This window comes from Hyla sarda, chromosome 2 (genome assembly GCF_029499605.1).
Source record: "Hyla sarda isolate aHylSar1 chromosome 2, aHylSar1.hap1, whole genome shotgun sequence".
In the NCBI taxonomy this organism is placed as follows: Eukaryota; Metazoa; Chordata; class Amphibia; order Anura; family Hylidae; genus Hyla; species Hyla sarda.
The window spans coordinates 63,792,812-63,806,243 of record NC_079190.1 but is presented as its reverse complement, the minus strand read 5'-3'; the positions used below and the strand labels follow the sequence as shown (position 1 = coordinate 63,806,243).

Sequence of the window (13,432 nt, the reverse complement as noted above, 5' to 3'; positions counted from 1 at the left end):
AATCCACCACTGCCTCCAGCCCTTCACACCAACTACCACCACTGCCTCCAGCCCTTCACACCAACTACCACCACTCCTTCTCCCCAACTACCACCCAGGACCCCAACTACCACCCATGGATGGACTGAGGCGAGGTGGATGTCAAGGAGAGTGGAATGGAGAGCAATGGATCGGGGGACTGGAGCATGTCGCTGGATGGACTGAGGCGAGGAGGATGTCAAGGAGAGCAGTTGTCGAGGTAAGTGGTTAGAGGGCGTTGCGGAGGAAGGTGTAGTTGTGGGGCATCGTGGAAGGTGGTCCACTGCCTGGAATGGAGGATTCTAGGTTGTGGATCTGCCAAAAGTGGTGTTGTGTCTGTCGAAGCATGTGACATGTTGAAAATAAAAAGATGGGGGCTTTTATATGCCTTTGTATTTTTATTTATTTTTTTTATATCAAGAAAATGGTCTCCCCCTCTGCAATCCACCACTGCCTCCAGCCCTTCACACCAACTACCACCACTGCCTCCAGCCCTTCACACCAACTACCACCACTCCTTCTCCCCAACTACCACCCAGGACCCCAACTACCACCCATGGATGGACTGAGGCGAGGTGGATGTCAAGGAGAGTGGAATGGAGAGCAATGGATCGGGGGACTGGAGCATGTCGCTGGATGGACTGAGGCGAGGAGGATGTCAAGGAGAGCAGTTGTCGAGGTAAGTGGTTAGAGGGCGTTGCGGAGGAAGGTGTAGTTGTGGGGCATCGTGGAAGGTGGTCCACTGCCTGGAATGGAGGATTCTAGGTTGTGGATCTGCCAAAAGTGGGGTTGTGTCTGTCGAAGCATGTGGCATGTTGAAAATAAAAAGAGGGGGGCTTTTATATGCCTTTGTATTTTTTATTTTTTTTGTTATATCAAGAAAATGGTCTCCCCCTCTGCAATCCACCACTGCCTCCAGCCCTTCACACCAACTACCACCACTGCCTCCAGCCCTTCACACCAACTACCACCACTCCTTCTCCCCAACTACCACCCAGGACCCCAACTACCACCCATGGATGGACTGAGGCGAGGTGGATGTCAAGGAGAGTGGAATGGAGAGCAATGGATCGGGGGACTGGAGCATGTCGCTGGATGGACTGAGGCGAGGAGGATGTCAAGGAGAGCAGTTGTCGAGGTAAGTGGTTAGAGGGCGTTGCGGAGGAAGGTGTAGTTGTGGGGCATCGTGGAAGGTGGTCCACTGCCTGGAATGGAGGATTCTAGGTTGTGGATCTGCCAAAAGTGGTGTTGTGTCTGTCGAAGCATGTGACATGTTGAAAATAAAAAGATGGGGGCTTTTATATGCCTTTGTATTTTTATTTATTTTTTTTATATCAAGAAAATGGTCTCCCCCTCTGCAATCCACCACTGCCTCCAGCCCTTCACACCAACTACCACCACTGCCTCCAGCCCTTCACACCAACTACCACCACTCCTTCTCCCCAACTACCACCCAGGACCCCAACTACCACCCATGGATGGACTGAGGCGAGGTGGATGTCAAGGAGAGTGGAATGGAGAGCAATGGATCGGGGGACTGGAGCATGTCGCTGGATGGACTGAGGCGAGGAGGATGTCAAGGAGAGCAGTTGTCGAGGTAAGTGGTTAGAGGGCGTTGCGGAGGAAGGTGTAGTTGTGGGGCATCGTGGAAGGTGGTCCACTGCCTGGAATGGAGGATTCTAGGTTGTGGATCTGCCAAAAGTGGTGTTGTGTCTGTCGAAGCATGTGGCATGTTGAAAATAAAAAGAGGGGGGCTTTTATATGCCTTTGTATTTTTTTTTTTTTTTGTTATATCAAGAAAATGGTCTCCCCCTCTGCAATCCACCACTGCCTCCAGCCCTTCACACCAACTACCACCACTGCCTCCAGCCCTTCACACCAACTACCACCACTCCTTCTCCCCAACTACCACCCAGGACCCCAACTACCACCCATGGATGGACTGAGGCGAGGTGGATGTCAAGGAGAGTGGAATGGAGAGCAATGGATCGGGGGACTGGAGCATGTCGCTGGATGGACTGAGGCGAGGAGGATGTCAAGGAGAGCAGTTGTCGAGGTAAGTGGTTAGAGGGCGTTGCGAAGGAAGGTGTAGTTGTGGGGCATCGTGGAAGGTGGTCCACTGCCTGGAATGGAGGATTCTAGGTTGTGGATCTGCCAAAAGTGGTGTTGTGTCTGTTGAAGCATGTGGCATGTTGAAAATAAAAAGAGGGGGGCTTTTATATGCCTTTGTATTTTTTTTTTTTTTTATATCAAGAAAATGGTCTCCCCCTCTGCAATCCACCACTGCCTCCAGCCCTTCACACCAACTACCACCACTGCCTCCAGCCCTTCACACCAACTACCACCACTCCTTCTCCCCAACTACCACCCAGGACCCGGGACCACTCACTTCCACACCAACAACCTTCTTCCTATGGAACCTTACCACCCACACCACCACCACTCATGGGATTGGAAGATATCGGTGCATGGATGGACTGAGGCGAGGTGGATGTCAGGGAGAGCTTAATGGAGAGCAATGTCCCTGAAGACCCTGGAGCATGTCGCTGGATGGACTGAGGCGAGGAGGATGTCAATGAGAGCAGTTGTCGAGGTAAGTGGTTAGAGGGCGTTGCGGAGGAAGGTGTAGTTGTGGGGCATCGTGGAAGGTGGTCCACTGCCTGGAATGGAGGATTCTAGGTTGTGGATCTGCCAAAAGTGGTGTTGTGTCTGTCAAAGCATGTGGCATGTTGAAAATAAAAAGATGGGGGCTTTTATATGCCTTTGTATTTTTATTTATTTTTTTTATATCAAGAAAATGGTCTCCCCCTCTGCAATCCACCACTGCCTCCAGCCCTTCACACCAACTACCACCACTGCCTCCAGCCCTTCACACCAACTACCACCACTCCTTCTCCCCAACTACCACCCAGGACCCCAACTACCACCCATGGATGGACTGAGGCGAGGTGGATGTCAAGGAGAGTGGAATGGAGAGCAATGGATCGGGGGACTGGAGCATGTCGCTGGATGGACTGAGGCGAGGAGGATGTCAAGGAGAGCAGTTGTCGAGGTAAGTGGTTAGAGGGCGTTGCGGAGGAAGGTGTAGTTGTGGGGCATCGTGGAAGGTGGTCCACTGCCTGGAATGGAGGATTCTAGGTTGTGGATCTGCCAAAAGTGGTGTTGTGTCTGTCGAAGCATGTGACATGTTGAAAATAAAAAGATGGGGGCTTTTATATGCCTTTGTATTTTTATTTATTTTTTTTATATCAAAAAAATGGTCTCCCCCTCTGCAATCCACCACTGCCTCCAGCCCTTCACACCAACTACCACCACTGCCTCCAGCCCTTCACACCAACTACCACCACTCCTTCTCCCCAACTACCACCCAGGACCCCAACTACCACCCATGGATGGACTGAGGCGAGGTGGATGTCAAGGAGAGTGGAATGGAGAGCAATGGATCGGGGGACTGGAGCATGTCGCTGGATGGACTGAGGCGAGGAGGATGTCAAGGAGAGCAGTTGTCGAGGTAAGTGGTTAGAGGGCGTTGCGGAGGAAGGTGTAGTTGTGGGGCATCGTGGAAGGTGGTCCACTGCCTGGAATGGAGGATTCTAGGTTGTGGATCTGCCAAAAGTGGTGTTGTGTCTGTCGAAGCATGTGGCATGTTGAAAATAAAAAGAGGGGGGCTTTTATATGCCTTTGTATTTTTTATTTTTTTTGTTATATCAAGAAAATGGTCTCCCCCTCTGCAATCCACCACTGCCTCCAGCCCTTCACACCAACTACCACCACTGCCTCCAGCCCTTCACACCAACTACCACCACTCCTTCTCCCCAACTACCACCCAGGACCCCAACTACCACCCATGGATGGACTGAGGCGAGGTGGATGTCAAGGAGAGTGGAATGGAGAGCAATGGATCGGGGGACTGGAGCATGTCGCTGGATGGACTGAGGCGAGGAGGATGTCAAGGAGAGCAGTTGTCGAGGTAAGTGGTTAGAGGGCGTTGCGGAGGAAGGTGTAGTTGTGGGGCATCGTGGAAGGTGGTCCACTGCCTGGAATGGAGGATTCTAGGTTGTGGATCTGCCAAAAGTGGTGTTGTGTCTGTCAAAGCATGTGGCATGTTGAAAATAAAAAGATGGGGGCTTTTATATGCCTTTGTATTTTTATTTATTTTTTTTATATCAAGAAAATGGTCTCCCCCTCTGCAATCCACCACTGCCTCCAGCCCTTCACACCAACTACCACCACTGCCTCCAGCCCTTCACACCAACTACCACCACTCCTTCTCCCCAACTACCACCCAGGACCCGGGACCACTCACTTCCACACCAACAACCTTCTTCCTATGGAACCTTACCACCCACACCACCACCACTCATGGGATTGGAAGATATCGGTGCATGGATGGACTGAGGCGAGGAGGATGTCAAGGAGAGCAGTTGTCGAGGTAAGTGGTTAGAGGGCGTTGCGGAGGAAGGTGTAGTTGTGGGGCATCGTGGAAGGTGGTCCACTGCCTGGAATGGAGGATTCTAGGTTGTGGATCTGCCAAAAGTGGTGTTGTGTCTGTCAAAGCATGTGGCATGTTGAAAATAAAAAGATGGGGGCTTTTATATGCCTTTGTATTTTTATTTATTTTTTTTATATCAAGAAAATGGTCTCCCCCTCTGCAATCCACCACTGCCTCCAGCCCTTCACACCAACTACCACCACTGCCTCCAGCCCTTCACACCAACTACCACCACTCCTTCTCCCCAACTACCACCCAGGACCCCAACTACCACCCATGGATGGACTGAGGCGAGGTGGATGTCAAGGAGAGTGGAATGGAGAGCAATGGATCGTGGGGACTGGAGCATGTCGCTGGATGGACTGAGGCGAGGAGGATGTCAAGGAGAGCAGTTGTCGAGGTAAGTGGTTAGAGGGCGTTGCGGAGGAAGGTGTAGTTTTGGGGCATCGTGGAAGGTGGTCCACTGCCTGGAATGGAGGATTCTATGTTGTGGATCTGCCAAAAGTGGTGTTGTGTCTGTCAAAGCATGTGGCATGTTGAAAATAAAAAGATGGGGGCTTTTATATGCCTTTGTATTTTTTTTTTTTTTTATATCAAGAAAATGGTCTCCCCCTCTGCAATCCACCACTGCCTCCAGCCCTTCACACCAACTACCACCACTGCCTCCAGCCCTTCACACCAACTACCACCACTCCTTCTCCCCAACTACCACCCAGGACCCCAACTACCACCCATGGATGGACTGAGGCGAGGTGGATGTCAAGGAGAGTGGAATGGAGAGCAATGGATCGGGGGACTGGAGCATGTCGCTGGATGGACTGAGGCGAGGAGGATGTCAAGGAGAGCAGTTGTCGAGGTAAGTGGTTAGAGGGCGTTGCGGAGGAAGGTGTAGTTGTGGGGCATCGTGGAAGGTGGTCCACTGCCTGGAATGGAGGATTCTAGGTTGTGGATCTGCCAAAAGTGGTGTTGTGTCTGTCGAAGCATGTGGCATGTTGAAAATAAAAAGAGGGGGGCTTTTATATGCCTTTGTATTTTTTTTTTTTTTTGTTATATCAAGAAAATGGTCTCCCCCTCTGCAATCCACCACTGCCTCCAGCCCTTCACACCAACTACCACCACTGCCTCCAGCCCTTCACACCAACTACCACCACTCCTTCTCCCCAACTACCACCCAGGACCCCAACTACCACCCATGGATGGACTGAGGCGAGGTGGATGTCAAGGAGAGTGGAATGGAGAGCAATGGATCGGGGGACTGGAGCATGTCGCTGGATGGACTGAGGCGAGGATGATGTCATGGAGAGCAGTTGTCGAGGTAAGTGGTTAGAGGGCGTTGCAGAGGAAGGTGTAGTTGTGGGGCATCGTGGAACTTGGTCCACTGCCTGGAATGGAGGATTCTAGGTTGTGGATCTGCCAAAAGTGGTGTGGTGTCTGTCGAAGCATGTGGCATAATGAAAATAAAAAGATGGGGGCTTTTATATGCCTTTGTATTTTTATTTATTTTTTTTATATCAAGAAAATGGTCACCCCCTCTGCAATCCACCACTGCCTCCAGCCCTTCACACCAACTACCACCACTGCCTCCAGCCCTTCACACCAACTACCACCACTCCTTCTCCCCAACTACCACCCAGGACCCGGGACCACTCACTTCCACACCAACAACCTTCTTCCTATGGAACCTTACCACCCACACCACCACCACTCATGGGATTGGAAGATATCGGTGCATGGATGGACTGAGACGAGGAGGATGTCAAGGAGAGCAGTTGTCGAGGTAAGTGGTTAGAGGGCGTTGCGGAGGAAGGTGTAGTTGTGGGGCATCGTGGAAGGTGGTCCACTGCCTGGAATGGAGGATTCTAGGTTGGGGATCTGCCAAAAGTGGTGTTGTGTCTGTCGAAGCATGTGGGATGTTGAAAATAAAAAGATGGGGGCTTTTATTAGCCTTTTGTTTTTTTTTTATCAAGAAAACCTCCTCTGCAATCCACCATTGCCTCCAGCCCTTCACACCAATTACCACCACTGCCTCCACACCAACTACCACCACTGCCACCAGCCCTTCACACCAACTACCACCCAGGAACCGGGACCACTCACTTCCACACCAACAACCTTCTTCCTATGGAACCTTCCCACCCACACGCACATACCAGCTACCACAGCCATCCACACCATAGCTCTTTCTCCAACACCTTATGGATGCCCGACCATCAACCACTACACACACACACACACACACACACACACACACACACACACGCCACAATTTCTCCAAACTAGCTTCAGGGTCTTCACAGGACTTGAACTCACAGCCTCTCTGCTCCAAGGCAGCAGCTCTAACCTCTAGACAATGAGAGCTTCATTGAAACTGGCAAGGATGACTGTGGTCTTGGCCTGTTTTGACAAAATAATTTTTTTCCCACCGGTTCATATACATTTGACTGGGACAGTACAGGCAAGCCGAGAGCTAGTTCGGACTTAGCTTCGAATCCCCCCTCTGTGCGGTTATGCTGGCAAGCCATGTGTTGCGGGGGTATAGCTCAGTGGTAGAGCATTTGACTGCAGATCAGGAGGTCCTTGGCTCAAATCCGAGTGCCCCCTAACACACATTTTTTTGCTTTACGACTTAACCATATCCCACATATGTAGTGGTGGTGGGGGGGAGGCGCCATAGGAAGAAGGTTGTTGGTGTGGAAGTGAGTGGTCCCGGGTCCTGGGTGGTAGTTGGGGAGAAGGAGTGGTGGTAGTTGGTGTGAAGGGCTGGAGGCAACGTTGAGGTACAAACAAGCCACATGTTGTGGGGCTAAAGCTCAGTGGTAGAGCATTTGACTGCATGTAAAGAGGTCCAAGTGCCCGTAACACACATTTTTTTTCTTTACAAGCTTAACTGTATCCCACACATGTAGTTTATTGCAGAAAATTAAAAATGTTGAGGTACAGATGAGCTGCAGGTTGCGGGGGTATAGCTCAGTGGTAGAGCATTTGACTGCAGATCAAGAGGTCCTTGGTTCAAATCCGAGTGCCCCCTAACACACGCATGCTTTCTTTACAGCTTATCCACATCCTACATATGTCATTTATAGCAGACCCCCACTAGCTTTGCACTGCAAGATTTTGGTCGCCTCATCCAGTTGATGAGCAGCCACCCTGGAGCGCAGAGGTTCAAGAGGTCCTTGATTCAAATACAAATGCCCGCTAATGCACAATTTTTTCTTGGTGGAGCATTGGGGTCAGACAGAAAAGAACCATAGAACTTCCTCTGTAGTATAAAGCAGCTGATAAGAGTAAAGAGCTTTAAATACAAGTCATTTACTAATCTGTATAACTTTTTGGCACCAGTTAATTAAAAAAAAAAAATTGACACACGAGTATCCCTTTAAGATCCACGAATGTAACTCTTTGATCTTTTTGTGGTTTGACAAAATTTACATCTAAGTTACATTTATAGATTGAACCCACCACCTTCACACTGTAAGGTGGCAAGGCTAACCACTTAGCATTCAGGGATCTTGACATAGGAAGTTGAGAGCTAGCTCCACCTTAGGTTGGAGTCCCCTCCCCCCCTCCCCTTCCTCTGTGCAGTTGCTCTGTGTGCCAAAACAGGCCAAGACCTTGGTCGCCGCATTTGCCTGACAAGCAGCTCCCACGGCCTAGTGGTTAGAGCAGCCGCCTTGTAGCGAAGAGGTTGTGAGTTCGAATCCTGTGAAGACCATGAAGATAAAAGCTGTTAAAAGAGATGGATCGTGAGAACCTCGGATGTCTGGTGGGCTTTTATATGCCTTTGTATTTTTATTTATTTTTTTTATATCAAGAAAATGGTCTCCCCCTCTGCAATCCACCACTGCCTCCAGCCCTTCACACCAACTACCACCACTGCCTCCAGCCCTTCACACCAACTACCACCACTCCTTCTCCCCAACTACCACCCAGGACCCCAACTACCACCCATGGATGGACTGAGGCGAGGTGGATGTCAAGGAGAGTGGAATGGAGAGCAATGGATCGGGGGACTGGAGCATGTCGCTGGATGGACTGAGGCGAGGAGGATGTCAAGGAGAGCAGTTGTCGAGGTAAGTGGTTAGAGGGCGTTGCGGAGGAAGGTGTAGTTGTGGGGCATCGTGGAAGGTGGTCCACTGCCTGGAATGGAGGATTCTAGGTTGTGGATCTGCCAAAAGTGGTGTTGTGTCTGTCGAAGCATGTGACATGTTGAAAATAAAAAGAGGGGGGCTTTTATATGCCTTTGTATTTTTTATTTTTTTTGTTATATCAAGAAAATGGTCTCCCCCTCTGCAATCCACCACTGCCTCCAGCCCTTCACACCAACTACCACCACTGCCTCCAGCCCTTCACACCAACTACCACCACTCCTTCTCCCCAACTACCACCCAGGACCCCAACTACCACCCATGGATGGACTGAGGCGAGGTGGATGTCAAGGAGAGTGGAATGGAGAGCAATGGATCGGGGGACTGGAGCATGTCGCTGGATGGACTGAGGCGAGGAGGATGTCAAGGAGAGCAGTTGTCGAGGTAAGTGGTTAGAGGGCGTTGCGGAGGAAGGTGCAGTTGTGGGGCATCGTGGAAGGTGGTCCACTGCCTGGAATGGAGGATTCTAGGTTGTGGATCTGCCAAAAGTGGTGTTGTGTCTGTCAAAGCATGTGGCATGTTGAAAATAAAAAGATGGGGGCTTTTATATGCCTTTGTATTTTTTTTTTTTTTTTTTATATCAAGAAAATGGTCTCCCCCTCTGCAATCCACCACTGCCTCCAGCCCTTCACACCAACTACCACCACTGCCTCCAGCCCTTCACACCAACTACCACCACTCCTTCTCCCCAACTACCACCCAAGACCCCAACTACCACCCATGGATGGACTGAGGCGAGGTGGATGTCAAGGAGAGTGGAATGGAGAGCAATGGATCGGGGGACTGGAGCATGTCGCTGGATGGACTGAGACGAGGAGGATGTCAATGAGAGCAGTTGTCGAGGTAAGTGGTTAGAGGGCGTTGCGGAGGAAGGTGTATTTGTGGGGCATCGTGGAAGGTGGTCCACTGCCTGGAATGGAGGATTCTAGGTTGTGGATCTGCCAAAAGTGGTGTTGTGTCTGTCAAAGCATGTGGCATGTTGAAAATAAAAAGATGGGGGCTTTTATATGCCTTTGTATTTTTATTTATTTTTTTTATATCAAGAAAATGGTCTCCCCCTCTGCAATCCACCACTGCCTCCAGCCCTTCACACCAACTACCACCACTGCCTCCAGCCCTTCACACCAACTACCACCACTCCTTCTCCCCAACTACCACCCAGGACCCGGGACCACTCACTTCCACACCAACAACCTTCTTCCTATGGAACCTTACCACCCACACCACCACCACTCATGGGATTGGAAGATATCGGTGCATGGATGGACTGAGGCGAGGAGGATGTCAAGGAGAGCAGTTGTCGAGGTAAGTGGTTAGAGGGCGTTGCGGAGGAAGGTGTAGTTGTGGGGCATCGTGGAAGGTGGTCCACTGCCTGGAATGGAGGATTCTAGGTTGTGGATCTGCCAAAAGTGGTGTTGTGTCTGTCAAAGCATGTGGCATGTTGAAAATAAAAAGATGGGGGCTTTTATATGCCTTTGTATTTTTATTTATTTTTTTTATATCAAGAAAATGGTCTCCCCCTCTGCAATCCACCACTGCCTCCAGCCCTTCACACCAACTACCACCACTGCCTCCAGCCCTTCACACCAACTACCACCACTCCTTCTCCCCAACTACCACCCAGGACCCCAACTACCACCCATGGATGGACTGAGGCGAGGTGGATGTCAAGGAGAGTGGAATGGAGAGCAATGGATCGTGGGGACTGGAGCATGTCGCTGGATGGACTGAGGCGAGGAGGATGTCAAGGAGAGCAGTTGTCGAGGTAAGTGGTTAGAGGGCGTTGCGGAGGAAGGTGTAGTTTTGGGGCATCGTGGAAGGTGGTCCACTGCCTGGAATGGAGGATTCTATGTTGTGGATCTGCCAAAAGTGGTGTTGTGTCTGTCAAAGCATGTGGCATGTTGAAAATAAAAAGATGGGGGCTTTTATATGCCTTTGTATTTTTTTTTTTTTTTTTATATCAAGAAAATGGTCTCCCCCTCTGCAATCCACCACTGCCTCCAGCCCTTCACACCAACTACCACCACTGCCTCCAGCCCTTCACACCAACTACCACCACTCCTTCTCCCCAACTACCACCCAGGACCCCAACTACCACCCATGGATGGACTGAGGCGAGGTGGATGTCAAGGAGAGTGGAATGGAGAGCAATGGATCGGGGGACTGGAGCATGTCGCTGGATGGACTGAGGCGAGGAGGATGTCAAGGAGAGCAGTTGTCGAGGTAAGTGGTTAGAGGGCGTTGCGGAGGAAGGTGTAGTTGTGGGGCATCGTGGAAGGTGGTCCACTGCCTGGAATGGAGGATTCTAGGTTGTGGATCTGCCAAAAGTGGTGTTGTGTCTGTCGAAGCATGTGGCATGTTGAAAATAAAAAGAGGGGGGCTTTTATATGCCTTTGTATTTTTTTTTTTTTTTGTTATATCAAGAAAATGGTCTCCCCCTCTGCAATCCACCACTGCCTCCAGCCCTTCACACCAACTACCACCACTGCCTCCAGCCCTTCACACCAACTACCACCACTCCTTCTCCCCAACTACCACCCAGGACCCCAACTACCACCCATGGATGGACTGAGGCGAGGTGGATGTCAAGGAGAGTGGAATGGAGAGCAATGGATCGGGGGACTGGAGCATGTCGCTGGATGGACTGAGGCGAGGATGATGTCATGGAGAGCAGTTGTCGAGGTAAGTGGTTAGAGGGCGTTGCAGAGGAAGGTGTAGTTGTGGGGCATCGTGGAACGTGGTCCACTGCCTGGAATGGAGGATTCTAGGTTGTGGATCTGCCAAAAGTGGTGTGGTGTCTGTCGAAGCATGTGGCATAATGAAAATAAAAAGATGGGGGCTTTTATATGCCTTTGTATTTTTATTTATTTTTTTTATATCAAGAAAATGGTCACCCCCTCTGCAATCCACCACTGCCTCCAGCCCTTCACACCAACTACCACCACTGCCTCCAGCCCTTCACACCAACTACCACCACTCCTTCTCCCCAACTACCACCCAGGACCCGGGACCACTCACTTCCACACCAACAACCTTCTTCCTATGGAACCTTACCACCCACACCACCACCACTCATGGGATTGGAAGATATCGGTGCATGGATGGACTGAGACGAGGAGGATGTCAAGGAGAGCAGTTGTCGAGGTAAGTGGTTAGAGGGCGTTGCGGAGGAAGGTGTAGTTGTGGGGCATCGTGGAAGGTGGTCCACTGCCTGGAATGGAGGATTCTAGGTTGGGGATCTGCCAAAAGTGGTGTTGTGTCTGTCGAAGCATGTGGGATGTTGAAAATAAAAAGATGGGGGCTTTTATTAGCCTTTTGTTTTTTTTTTTATCAAGAAAACCTCCTCTGCAATCCACCATTGCCTCCAGCCCTTCACACCAATTACCACCACTGCCTCCACACCAACTACCACCACTGCCACCAGCCCTTCACACCAACTACCACCCAGGAACCGGGACCACTCACTTCCACACCAACAACCTTCTTCCTATGGAACCTTCCCACCCACACGCACATACCAGCTACCACAGCCATCCACACCATAGCTCCTTCTCCAACACCTTATGGATGCCCGACCATCAACCACTTCACACACACACACACACACACACACACACACACACACACACACACACACCACAATTTCTCCAAACTAGCTTCAGGGTCTTCACAGGACTTGAACTCACAGCCTCTCTGCTCCAAGGCAGCAGCTCTAACCTCTAGACCATGAGAGCTTCATGGAAACTGGCAAGGATGACTGTGGTCTTGGCCTGTTTTGACAAAATAATTTTTTTCCCACCGGTTCATATACATTTGACTGGGACAGTACAGGCAAGCCGAGAGCTAGTTCGGACTTAGCTTCGAATCCCCCCTCTGTGCGGTTATGCTGGCAAGCCATGTGTTGCGGGGGTATAGCTCAGTGGTAGAGCATTTGACTGCAGTTCAGGAGGTCCTTGGCTCAAATCCGAGTGCCCCCTAACACACATTTTTTTGCTTTACGACTTAACCATATCCCACATATGTAGTGGTGGTGGGGGGGAGGCGCCATAGGAAGAAGGTTGTTGGTGTGGAAGTGAGTGGTCCCGGGTCCTGGGTGGTAGTTGGGGAGAAGGAGTGGTGGTAGTTGGTGTGAAGGGCTGGAGGCAACGTTGAGGTACAAACAAGCCACATGTTGTGGGGCTAAAGCTCAGTGGTAGAGCATTTGACTGCATGTAAAGAGGTCCAAGTGCCCGTAACACACATTTTTTTTCTTTACAAGCTTAACTGTATCCCACACATGTAGTTTATTGCAGAAAATTAAAAATGTTGAGGTACAGATGAGCTGCAGGTTGCGGGGGTATAGCTCAGTGGTAGAGCATTTGACTGCAGATCAAGAGGTCCTTGGTTCAAATCCGAGTGCCCCCTAACACACGCATGCTTTCTTTACAGCTTATCCACATCCTACATATGTCATTTATAGCAGACCCCCACTAGCTTTGCACTGCAAGATTTTGGTCGCCTCATCCAGTTGATGAGCAGCCACCCTGGAGCGCAGAGGTTCAAGAGGTCCTTGATTCAAATACAAATGCCCGCTAATGCACAATTTTTTCTTGGTGGAGCATTGGGGTCAGACAGAAAAGAACCATAGAACTTCCTCTGTAGTATAAAGCAGCTGATAAGAGTAAAGAGCTTTAAATACAAGTCATTTACTAATCTGTATAACTTTTTGGCACCAGTTAATTAAAAAAAAAAAATTGACACACGAGTATCCCTTTAAGATCCACGAAAGTAACTCTTT

The 13,432-nt window shown here is 50.3% G+C and overlaps 2 non-coding genes across 2 annotated transcripts; both read left to right on the top strand.

Moving 5' to 3' along the window:
• Positions 1 to 7,466: 7,466 nt before the first annotated feature.
• On the top strand, positions 7,467 to 7,538 carry TRNAC-GCA (transfer RNA cysteine (anticodon GCA)). The gene has a single exon. It is a non-coding gene; the product is annotated as a tRNA-Cys (tRNA).
• A 5,449-nt stretch (positions 7,539 to 12,987) lies between these two features.
• Positions 12,988 to 13,059, top strand: TRNAC-GCA (transfer RNA cysteine (anticodon GCA)). Its single transcript has one exon. It is a non-coding gene; the product is annotated as a tRNA-Cys (tRNA).
• The last annotated feature ends 373 nt before the right edge of the window (positions 13,060 to 13,432 follow it).